Raw genomic sequence first — 10,338 nt, forward strand, 5'->3', positions numbered from 1 at the left:
ATGTACCGGGGTTAATTCTATTGTCCCATTTAAACCTATATGTAATCTATAATCATTATGATTGTATTGTGTCCAGCCAAAGTGGGCTGAGTAACTATAATGAACGATTGTAAAACATATAAATATCGATTAATTTTTTTGTTCGGCGGAGTAGAGTGCCTGGAGTTGGACCAGAGGCTCTCTCCTTGCCGGCGTAATAAAGGCCGTTTTTGCGTTGGAACCGACCCCGAGTGTCGAGTGATTCTTCCATGAAAACATTTGCGCTGACAGTGGCGTCATGAACAGGATTTCGCGGAGTCGCGAGAAGTCCTTGGAAAAACCTGGGTGTGTATCAAAAATGTTTAATTATAAAGGGTGCGGAAGGTGGAGGCCGGTTGACCGACACGACGAGATGGTCTAATATGTCAAACGCCTAGCCTGAGCCTGAATTAAGAGGACTTTTATCCCACGTGACGGCCAGGAACTAAGTAGGCGTAGGGAACGCACTTAGACCGTGGGATCATGATACTGAGCGACATCTCCCGGACCCAGTCGTGTGATTTGAAAATAGACACCGGAGACCAGGCGGTGCACAGCGACCAAAGGAAACCAAACCTGTGAACAGGGTCAGACCGACAGACAAAACGGTGGTAGGTAGTCGTTAAGGAGGCGTGGAGCACTGCGGGATTTGCTTAAATGCTTTTTAAGAATTGTATAAGTTTGTGTAATTGCAGAACTTGTGACCTGACAGTAGCTAGGAGACGGTCTGCTACAAGTTACGCTAGGAAGAAAGTGGACCTCTGAGAGTCGATTCCTAACGGTTCTAGTCCTACCCAGGAATGCCCAATAAATCAGGTAATCTCGAGTGGGGACGAGAAGGGTCCCTTACCCACCACCTGGCGGAAAAACAAAAGAAACTAATTGAGAAGATGATTAAGTCAGGATGGAACCCCCAGGACCCGCCAGCAAATCAACGGGAATGGTGGGAGAAGGAAAGGAAAGATAAAGATGAGAAAGCCGTGGTCTTGATTCTTCAAGCCCACATAAAATTAACAGAGGAGGTTCATCAATATGTAAGAAATAAAAAATCCTGATAGTGATGATCTTAAGTGAAGTATGGATCCAAGAATAGAGCCAGCCAAACAGTAAACTTTGCTGAATGAAAAGAGACTTTTGTGAACGTCTGTCTAGGAATGAGATAAAGAATGGAGAAGGGAAGCTGTAATGTCTTTAAAAAAAGCCTGTGTCTCTGGAGGCTGCAGGCTGGGGAAGTATGCTCCCATTTTTCCTCTGTGTAAAACCTTGACGCAAAAGCTTTTAGCTCAGGAAAGAGATTTTTAAATTACAGATTGGCAGTACAATACTTGAATTGTGACTTTGAGATATTTCAGGTGATTCTCATTGATAAACATTTTGGTTGTATCGGAAAATCTTGGGTTTGGAAGCCTTTTTAATAAAAGTACACATACTGCGTCAGGAACTGAAGCTTAAAAAAGTTGTACTTTATGAGATATAGGACCACAAAATTGAAGTTACAGAGCAAAAGATTAGAGTTTTTGATCAGCTTCTAAAACGGAAGTTAGGCAAAAAAATCCAGTAACACCATATTTGACATTTTGTAATTCAACAATAAATACAAATTCTACAAAAGGGGAGCAGAAATTAGGATGGGAACAGTGAAGAGTTAATTTTGTTGTGAAGGTTTCAAGTACCACTGGTAAAGAAAAGGCACAACAAAATGCGATACATTTAAAACAAAAAGTTAAATCTGATCTCTTTTAAAAAATAAAACTAAAAGGTTTGGAAAAAAAGAAGTAACGTACTAAATAAGTGCTGAAAAAAAAGTGTTTGCGATGGAAAAATAAATAAAAGAGGTCAGAGGGTCTAGTAAGGAGGAGGAACTGAGGGAAATCCTTATTAGTCGGGAAATTGTGTTGGGGAAATTGATGGAATTGAAGGCCCATAAATCACAAGGGCCTGATGGACTGCATCCCAGAGTACTTAAGGAGGTAGCCTTGGAAATAGCGGATGCATTGACAGTCATTTTCCAACATTCCATTGACTCTGGATCAATCCCTATCGAGTGGAGTGTAGCCAATGTAACCCCACTTTTTAAAAAAGGAGGGAGAGAAAAAACAGGGAATTATAGACCGGTCAGCCTGACCTCAGTAGTGGGTAAAATGAAGGAATCAATTATTAAGGATGTCATAGCAGCGCATTTGGAAAGAGGTGACATGATAGGTCCAAGTCAGCATGGATTTGTGAAAGGGAAATCATGCTTGACAAATCTTCTGGAATTTTTTGAGGATGTTTCCAGTAGAATGGACAAGGGAGAACCAGTTAATGTGGTATATTTGGACTTTCAGAAGGCTTTCGACAAGGTCCCACACAAGAGATTAATGTGCAAAGTTAAAGCACATGGGATTGGGTGTAATGTGCTGACATGAATTGAGAACTGGTTTTCAGACAGGAAGCAAAGAGTAGGAGTAAATGGGCACTTTTCAGAATGGCAGGCAGTGATAGTGGGGTACCTCAAGGTTCTGTGCTGGGGCCCCAGTTGTTTACACTATACATTAATGATTTAGACGAGGAGATTAAATGTAGTATCTCCAAATTTGCGGATGACACTAAGTTGGGTGGCAGTGTGAGCTGCGAGGAGGATGCTATGAGGCTACAGAGTGATTTGGATAGGTTAGGTGAGTGGGCAAATGCATGGCAGATGAAGTATAATGTGGATAAATGTGAGGTTATCCACTTTGGTGGTAAAAACAGAGAGACAGACTATTATCTGAATGGTGACAGATTAGGAAAAGGAGAGGTGCAACGAGACCTGGGTGTCATGGTACATCAGTCATTGAAGGTTGGCATGCAGGTACAGAAGGTGGTTAAGAAAGCAAATGGAATGTTGGCCTTCATAGCGAGGGGATTTGAGTACGGGGGCAGGGAGGTGGTGCTGCAGTTGTACAGGGCCTTGGTGAGGCCACACCTGGAGTATTGTGTACAGTTTTGGTCTCCTAACTTGAGGAAGGACATTCTTGCTATTGAGGGAGTGCAGCGAAGGTTCACCAGACTGATTCCCGGGATGGCGGGACTGACCTATCAAGAAAGACTGGATCAACTGGGCTTGTATTCACTGGAGTTCAGAAGAATGAGAGGGGACCTCATAGAAACGTTTAAAATTCTGACGGGTTTAGACAGGTTAGATGCAGGAAGAATGGTCCCAATGTTGGGGAAGTCCAGAACCAGGGGTCACAGTCTAAGGATAAGGGGTAAGCCATTTAGGACCGAGAAGAGGAGAAACTTCTTCACCCAGAGAGTGGTGAACCTGTGGAATTCTCTACCACAGAAAGTTGTTGAGGCGAATTCACTAAATATATTCAAAAAGGAGTTAGATGAAGTCCTTACTATTCGGGGGTTCAAGGGGTATGGCGAGAAAGCAGGAAGGGGGTACTGAAGTTGCATGTTCAGCCATAAACTCATTGAATGGCAGTGCAGACTAGAAGGGCCGAATGGCCTACTGCTGCACCTATTTTTCTTTGTTTCTATGTTTCTATAACTTATTAAATACTAGTTGATATTGGCTGTGAAAAAGATATTGGTTTAATTGGGAAAAGGAAAAAAAAATTGGAGGAGGGAAAAGGCTCTCTCCATTGATAATGATTTAAATTACGAGAAAGTTTCACTGCAGTTTGAAAAGATTTCCAGAATAAACGTTATTAATCAAGAAAAGTCCCGAACAGTCTAAACAAGCAGGAGGCTTTTGAAAATAACAAGGAGAAAAGATCTAAGCTTTGCGAACTCAGCAGAGAGAGAAATAAAACACAAGATTTGCCCATTGAACGGGACTGTTAAAAAAAACCCGAAATGTTGGCATGTTAACAGCTTGTGTGAACATTGGATTTCAGTAAACAAAGTAGCTATTAAAAATGTGTGTTCTTATTTCAACAAAAATCTTTGGCAAGTACTTGAATTCGATGTTAAGCAAAAAAATTGGAGTTTAATATAAAATGCTGTCTTTCCCGATGAGTAGATTTTTATTGTGACCACTTTACGAATGATTTATGCTGTTTTAACGGATTCCTAATTTCTAAGCTAGTTCTGAAGGCACAAAGATTTGGATGATTACGCGAAGTCACGTAATGACATCAAGGCCTACTTACAAACCTGAAAAGGAGTTAACCCTTTCCACTGACAGCTGTTTTACACTGGATCTTACTAATTTGAATTTGTTACTAAAATAAAGAAGACTCACCTGACAGACAGTGGAAATGGTGGGATAGTCAGAATAAAAATAAAACAGAACTAGCTGGTCAAGAGTTAAAAGCGAAGATAAATAAGCTGGAAGAGATTTTAAAAAACAGGACCAGACGGATAGTGCAGTGTGCAGTCAAAGCACCATCACCTGTGGCAATCGAGCCAATGTATCCCACGGTGGGTCGGTGTAGTCCACAAACCCAACCTAACAGTAAAGCAGACTGCGATGTTTGGAGGAATAGAGGTGGCATTGGTGTTGATTAGAGTTTGGATAATATTTAGATGGGTCATCTTGCAGGCTCGAGCACAGCAGGCTCAAATACAAAACAGACTGCAGCCCAGATAGAGACATGAAGTGATCGAGGTGTTACGACTATAAAGAATATGGATAACCTAACCCTTACCTCCGATTCCACAGAGTGACCGCGACACAAGTAGACCAGAACCTAACACCTGGTGACGACCAGGCTATCTGTTTAAAATTTGCAGATAAAACCATCACCGCGATGGGACCGCAGCGGTGACTTCGACTCTGGGGACTCATGATATTGGGAACCTTGAGGCCCACACAAGCACTGGATAATACAGACGGACTACGAGAGATGCAGCACACGCAAGAAAGACACAACTGTATCAACTATAGGGTTTTGTTTACTTTGACTGACGAAATATGCATTCCAGCAGTCAAGGACTGGAGCAAGGACAAAACTTATTTTAACGCGTGGCTGCAATGAATCCGGATAAGAATAGAGTATGTGTGCGATGCTCCACGGGTACAAGGAGCAGTTGCATTAGACGAAGGGAGGCCGGGGGGACCCAATCAATGTACCTTTGGAATAATTTGCATGCCTCCTGCCCAGCCACAACCGTTAGTCACCCACAAAGAGGGGGTGGGACTGTGTGGATACTATGAGGAGGTAGAGGCTGCCGCAATATCGTTGTATGTATGCTTCTCACCCCCTCCGAGACCACGCCCCATAAGAACCACCACACTCCCCATGGAATTGTCATGTCCAACAATTACAAGGGGACCGGAAAATTGGATTGTGCTGTCCAATGAGGGTGAACTATTGTATGATAATGTCAAGCATGAAATTGTGCCTATCCTGACCAATATCTCAGGTATACAGATGCCGGAATATTGTACAGAACAGGCAAGAAATATATATAATGTATTAAGTAAAGTTGCAATGCAGCAGGCTGCCGATGCCATGGGTGCCAGTAGATTCCAAGGACAGGAGCCAGTTGATAGGACTAAGAGGGAAATAGTTCATGATGTTGCGACCGGTTTTAATGCTGGAACCTCCACAGTAAACTCACTGGACATACAAAGGCTAAATGAAAGGGTGGAGCAGCTTAAAGGGGTGATGAAGGGATTATTAGAACGGCAGATCAGACTCAGGAAGGTCAATCCGAACTTGGAAGAGAGGGTGCCGAAATCCAATTGGATGGCCTCTCGGTCCTGGAAGCTCAGACAAAAACAATCAATCACCTTTTAGACAGATCGAGAGAAGATACCGCAAAACTGAGACAGGGACAACTCTGTCACGCTTAAGGCCTATGGATGGTGGGACAGATACGGCACAACCACGATCATATCCAGACTGGATAGACAGCCCACATCTGGCTCAGTTGGCCAAACTGAAGGGGACACTGGGTAATTGCACTCTGAAGGGACTAACCAGAGTATGCCCAGTGATCCCAAACTGCCGAATGAGCAAAGCTGCCGGAGTGGTAATAGCCCTGATGATACCTATAGTCACACAAGACTCAGGACCGTTTCCCCTTTATCAACTGTAGAATATCGGGATCATACGGGAAAACACCTCCCTCCATTACTATCTGACCGCAGCCCCTGCTGTCCGCAGAGACAACACTCTCTACGGGATCTCCCTGACGGGATGCAACCAGACGGGTGACATTACGGTGTGCCCTCACCCGGTGGGACAGGGAGAACTAGTCGAATGTGGATTTAATCCAACCGATGGATGTGTATTGGAAATAGTACCTGCCCCCACACATTTTGCCAGAACAGGTTACGGGGGCAAAGGGAAACACTGTGTCTCTACCACGGCACATTCATATCGGTACAATGGCTTAAAAGCCAGATCTCGCAACCAAACCTTTGCTTCACAGCCCGACGACCTCACAATAGGACAAGCCCGCATTATCCAGGTTAGACACCGAGGCCCAAAATCATTAACGCCATCGATCAGCTCCACGATCACCTGCAGGATTATGACGAGCCAGAGCAGGCCCCTATCCCACATTTAGTTGCAGTATTAAGGGGACTAAGACTCAGATTGGCCAGTGTGTCAGACTCTACCACCAACTACAGACAAAGATTGAAATACTGGAGAAGGATACTGACCAAGAGTTACAAAACCAGAGTTGGTGGAGGAGGGTCTTGGACTGGGGCATGAACGTAAATATCCACCCCTGGATTGGAATAATATCACACATACTGGTAGGGATACAGCTGGTCTTAGTACCAACATGGAGAGTCATGGCCTGTCGATCCTGCAGGCATTATGCACGACAAAGGAGTATCAGAACAAGGGCTCAAGTAAATAAAGTGACTTGTCCAGCAGTGGGACAGGGGAATCTGAACTGTATCAATTTGATCTAAGCAACTGGGACTTCTGAACCACGTGACTGGCCAGCACGTTGTGACACAATGTACCGGGTGGTACATAAAAATATAAGTCGAGTAAAAAATAATGTTGTCGGTTAAAGGAGACTAGGATTAGTCCATTACCGAAAGGGGGGATTGTTGTAGGGCAAAGGCAAAGGCACCTGCTTAATATATGTATGCATATATGTATGTGTAAAATGGTAACGAGATACAAAATGGCTGCCAGGGATTCTGCAAAGCACTAGGGGAATTCAGCTAACAGTTAGCTTGGATACATTTTTGGGTAGCTGATGACACTGCAGTTCCATGTACAGGAACACTGGAAAGAGCGAGCTCAGCAGAACGTCCTTAATCAACAAACCACAGACAAGATGTCCCAGCAGAATACTGAACAAAGAAATTCCTGTGACTGTATAATGATAAGGAGGTTAGGTGCAGACAGACCCCAAGGACAGGAGAGATAAGGGGATCTGGAGAATCTCACGAGGCCATGAATAAGCCCCAGCTAAAACATGAGGTGATCACACAGTCCCCTGGTGCCTGGGGGCCAATTCCATTGTCCCAGTGGAATAGATTTGTAATTTATAGTCCTCATGATTGGATTGTGTCCAGCTGACATGGGCTAAGTAATTGTAATGAACTGTTGTAAAACATATAAATATCGATGAATTTCTTTGTTCGGTGGAGTGGAATGCCTGGAGTTGGAACAGAGGCTCTCTCCCGACCTGTGTAATAAAGGCCATTTTAGGATTGGAACCGACCCCGTATGTCGAGTTATTCTTCCAGAAAAAGATTTGTGCTAACATAACCCGTGCTGTACCAGCCCTGGGAGAGATTGATGGGAAAGTGTATTGGGAGCTTTACTCTGTATCTAACCCCGTGCTGTACCTGCCCTGGGAGAGATTGATGGGACAGTGTAGAGGGAGCTTCACTCTGTATCTAACCCCGTGCTGTACCAGCCCTGGGAGAGATTGATGGGACAGTGTAGAGGGAGCTTTACTCTGTATCTAACCCCGTGCTGGATCTGTCCTGGGAGAGATTGATGGGACAATGTAGAGGAAGCTTTATTCTGTGTCTAACGTGTACTGTACCTGCCCTGGGAGGCTTTGATGTGACTGTGTAGTGGTAGCATTACTCTGTATTTAACATTATTGTCCTTTTTAATCCACTTGTTTCACACCAAAACAAATCGTAACCACGATGTGAATTTAACGCCACGTGATTCTTTGAAATCATCTTTAAATGATTGGGTAAAACCACTCCTTATGCCACCGAAAAACAGCTTTGATTCCAGGTCTCGGCGATAAATTTTATAACACCATTTTTAAATTCAAAACCTCATTATATTGACGACACGCAGCCAACGTGCAAAAGTAAGAATTCTTTTAATCACCGTTAATTAGCCGATAACTTTCTTCAGAATGAAATAAATAATAATATCATTACTGAGGAACAGTGGTATCTTCAATCATTCATTTTCTCTTTACATGTGATGAAGTGTTATCCCTATCTCATTTACACGCTGTATGAGAATGGTTTAAAATTGTAAGTGTTTATGACTCAGTTCTAAAACCATTGATTGTGTGTGTGCCGATTCTTGATAGGAGGAGCACTTGAGACCGTAGTTCCAGTTCTTTCTATGTATCAACAGAATCAATTTCCACCAGCTTCTTTAAACCCAATAACATAATTTATTTCGAGTGGGCTGGATGGAGGAAGATGATCCATGTAAAAAATTGTTATCGTTTTACTTGAACTGAATGCTCATAAAATATTGGAGTGGGAACTAATTGGATAATAGCACAGCTGGCAACATTTGCGGAATAGATTCGTGCAACCAAAACGCACAATGACAAGCTGGGACTGTGCGGCACCGAATACCCGGGGAAAAACAGTTAAACACTTCGTCCCTGGGTGGGCTCGAACCACCAACCTTCCAGTTAACAGCCGAACGCGCTAACCCATTGCGCCACAGAGACTGATGGAAGGATAAAGTTCAAGGCATCCCAAACCAGGGTGTCAGACAGTTAAAGCTTCAGATTGCTCTGACCGGGATGGAACTTGTCCACTCTCAGTGGTACTTTTCACAAATAAATGGAGGGACATTCATTGTGGATGTGTGGAAGCAGTCTGGTCCCGCACACGGCAGACACTTCCATGTCACCGCCAACCAGCTCTCCCACAACCGGTGTGATCTACCTTCCAGCCCTCCAGTGCCTTGTCTGTGACAAAGTATTCTGATTGTCCCGAAGCCGGTGTTCGGTTTGAATTCATTTTCAGCTCCTGGCTGCGGATATTCCTGTGATTAAACAGGAACTAAATGCTAACAGGGACAGTTGGATTCACCGTTTCTTTGCTTGGTGAAATTTCAAAGATTGAAAGCGACACACATCAACCCCAAACCTCCCGTGAGATGGAAGCCCTGCTGCTGTTTCAAGCTTTAATGCGGGAACAAGCAGAAATTATTCAAAGAAAGTCCAAGTCCCTGAGACGCCTGATTATTTGCACCAAACTCCTTTGCAAAGATGTGAGGTTCATGTTTGGTGATCTGGGAACATCTTTTGCCTAACTACAACACTTCAAACATAACTCAACGGCCTTAAAGCGCTTTGGGGTGACATGGGTCCTGAAAGGCACTGCAGAAATGGAAGTCCTTCTTTCCAAAAGTTCGATGCAATTTCAAAATTTGCGAGCAATATCAGGGCTCCTCTGGGATCCCTCGTAAATTTCAATGAACAACTCCGAAGGGAGAATCATAGCCCGAGACCAAGGAGCCAACTGTTTGACAAACGTGAAGATAAGGTGCAACCATGATCAAAGCATTATTGTGTGTGTCGCTATTCAGAACATAAGAACTTAAGAACTAGGAGCAGTAGTAGGCCATATGGCCCCTCGAGCATGCTCCGCCATTTAATATGATCATGGCTGATCCGATCATGGACACATCCCTGCCACTTCCCCATAAGCCTTATTCCCTTATCAGTTAAGAAGCTATCTCTGTCTTAAATTTATTTAATGTCATGGCTTTCTCAGTTCTCTGAGGCAGTGAGTTCGGCAGATTTACAACCCTCTGAGAGAAGAAATTCCTCCTCATCACAGATTTAAATGGGCGGCCCTTTATTCTGAGATTATGCCCCCTAGTTCTAGTCTCCCCTATCAGTGGAACCATCCTCTCTGCATCCACCTTATCAAGCTCCCTCATTACCTTATACATTTCGATAAGATCACCTCTCATTCTTCTGAATTCCAATGAGTAGAGGCTCAACCTACTCAACATTTTCTCATAAGTCAACCACTCATCTCCGGAGTCAACCCAGTGAACCTTCTCTGAACTGCCTCCAAAGCAAGTATATCCTTTCGTAAATATTGTAAGTGTTTGTGATCCTCGCTCAATTGCCAGACGGACGGTTTGAATTGCCCCCACCTTACGAAAGTTCTAGATCTGGGAATTATTATTCAGAGTGTAAATT

At 43.7% G+C, this 10,338-nt stretch overlaps 1 non-coding gene across 1 annotated transcript; it reads right to left on the reverse strand.

The window, feature by feature from the left end:
- Positions 1 to 8,773: 8,773 nt before the first annotated feature.
- trnan-guu (transfer RNA asparagine (anticodon GUU)) lies at positions 8,774 to 8,847 on the reverse strand. Its single transcript has one exon. It is a non-coding gene; the product is annotated as a tRNA-Asn (tRNA).
- Between the last annotated feature and the right edge of the window lie 1,491 nt (positions 8,848 to 10,338).

The sequence above is a fragment of the Pristiophorus japonicus genome, unplaced genomic scaffold (genome assembly GCF_044704955.1).
Source record: "Pristiophorus japonicus isolate sPriJap1 unplaced genomic scaffold, sPriJap1.hap1 HAP1_SCAFFOLD_219, whole genome shotgun sequence".
NCBI lineage: Eukaryota > Metazoa > Chordata > Chondrichthyes > Pristiophoridae > Pristiophorus > Pristiophorus japonicus.